Here is a 2,347-nt window from a genome sequence, read left to right as displayed (position 1 = left end):
CCACAGACACCTAAGACGTGCCTGAAATGAGATTGTTAAATAGAGGTTATTTCTGAGAACATGTGCAGGTGAGGGGTGTTACTGTCCTTTCATCTGCGTGACTGTGTACTAGACTTGGTCTGGGTGTCAGTATTTCACCCAGATTAACATTTGGTGAAGCTCAGGAATTTATCAAATGCAGTTAAGCTTTCTAATTAACTTTCAACCTGTCACAGGCAATCACAGCAGCCAAGATAAGCCCTGTATCACTCGCATTAGGTAGATTTTTTTTTCAGTGGTTCAAGAGGAAGTCAGCATTTCAGAAGTGATTTCAGAGGGAAACTCATTAAACTCAACCACATTGAGTCTGGTTGCTTTCTGAAGTAACTGGCACGACAAGTAAGCAAGCCTTTGTGAGTCCATTGCTTAAGATGTAAATTTCATTATTCTGCTTCTTGCTCTTTTTCTGAAGTACCGGATAAATGCCCAGGAGGTTCATATTCAGAAGATGACAATAGCTCTGTTTGGCCAAAAGTTCCTGTTAATCCAGTAGCCTGTCACTGATACTAGCCAAAAGTGGGTACCTAGGAAAGACTACAAGAGCAGGACAAGGATAAGCAATACGTTCCTGAAGTACTCTTTGACCTCTAATCAAACGCAGAGACTTTCTGAACTATACCCCCAATATTCTTGTTAATACTCAGTAGATTTGTTCTCCAGAACCCTATCAAACCTTGAATCAAAGCAAACTTTTAACATCCACATTCTTAAGCAAGGAGGATTACAGCTTAACTACCTGATGTGAGAAAATCTCCTTTCATTTGTTTTGAACTCACCTCTTCACAGTTGCATTGATATCACCTGGCTGTTATGCTGGAAGAGAGAGCGAACAATCAGTTCCTAGTCCCCTTCCCATGCCATTCATGACTGAACAGACCCCTTACCCACTACAATCAAAATTTATCCCATGAAGCACTTTCCAGCCTGAAATCTTTAGAGTCAAGAGGAACAGATAAAATGAAATTGTTCTGATTAAAGCATATTGTCTCAATGATGTCAAGTTCTGGATAACGTAATAGAATTTTCCTAAGAAAGAAAAACATTCCATGACAGTAAAAAGATGCCATTTTTCTTTTGCAGAAGGAAATCTAGAAGACAGAGAACCTAATGTGAACCTCATCTAAAATTCCTACTAGTTAAATAATAAGAAACCTCTGATAATCACCGTATGTTGAGTCAGTCCTGGAATATTTAATAGATTCATTTTGACAATAGTAAGGACAGCCACCATTTCTGTATCTAAAATTCAATGCAGCATAGGTCTCTTGCAGGTCGTCACAAGGAAAAAAAAATGTATTTGAAAAGCAGATGTCTTTATAAATCCTCATTGAGCAGCTGAGGGCATTTTGGGCTATAAGTTATAGGAGCAGGTAACACAGGTCTGCTGACAAATCTTTCCACTAATCAGAGCAGAAATGAGGCAACCACTAGCAGTGAGTTTCAGCCAAACCTATGCCTTCTGCACTTGATTTAATAACTTTCTGCCTGGCAAGGTTCCTGCGGTACAGTGATTCGCTTCATATTTTAATGAAGAATAACTCAAGACAGACAATTGAATATTGGATGGTAATGCAAAGTAGGGAGTTTTGATGGCCTACTAATACAGTGAATTGAGCTTAAGTGGTTTGTGAATGACAGGAAACATCTGATATTAAATTATAGCAGAGCATAAGTTTTCAATCATGCACTCTTTACTGTAATTTATAGCTAGAAAAGAAAATCCAAAACACAAATAGTACACTACGACATGGATTCCTCTGCACAGTGCCACACCAGGTAGTAGCATTGCGATGGTGATAACAGAGAATCTTATCTTTGTTCTATTAAAATGAAAATAAACGTGTGAGCAACTTGATCTGTTCCGCTTGGAGCTGCTCTGATAGATATGCAAAGTGTACTGTGGAGTTAAACCTACACCACAGCTGAAGGACAGCTTCTTCGTGCTAGACATGAAGTGGGTGGGGGAAGGAAGTTGTGTCCTAGCAGCACCAGCTGTGTTTTTGTATCTGATGCAGAAGTAGGATTATATTTGATAAAGTGAAAGAGGGATTACTGTGCATCTGAGAGTAGAGGGGGCTTACAGGAAAACTGTTTGCCATGGATTATGGGGACATAATCTTTTAATATACCCTGTAAATGTTGATTTTAGAGGAAAGATAGATAAAGCATATACTAAGCTTTAGGGGGAGAGGGACTGTGTATGTTTGTTTCCATAACAACGTGATTGTGATTTGCTTATTATTGAGAAGAACAGTTCCATTTCACAATGTTATTATAGGTAGAGCATGATACATGTATAAATATCTCA

At 38.6% G+C, this 2,347-nt stretch overlaps 1 long non-coding RNA gene across 1 annotated transcript; it reads right to left on the bottom strand.

Annotated features, from left to right (window-relative positions):
- Positions 1–424: 424 nt before the first annotated feature.
- On the bottom strand, positions 425–1,282 carry LOC121070184. Its single transcript, XR_005819939.1, has 3 exons — positions 1,205–1,282; positions 816–852; positions 425–573 (listed from the first exon to the last, which is right to left on the bottom strand). It is a non-coding gene; the product is annotated as an uncharacterized LOC121070184 (long non-coding RNA).
- Between the last annotated feature and the right edge of the window lie 1,065 nt (positions 1,283–2,347).

This window comes from Cygnus olor, chromosome 1 (assembly GCF_009769625.2).
Source record: "Cygnus olor isolate bCygOlo1 chromosome 1, bCygOlo1.pri.v2, whole genome shotgun sequence".
Lineage (NCBI taxonomy): Eukaryota > Metazoa > Chordata > Aves > Anseriformes > Anatidae > Cygnus > Cygnus olor.
Note: the sequence above shows the minus strand (reverse complement) of the source record. Positions and strands in the feature narration are given on the sequence as shown.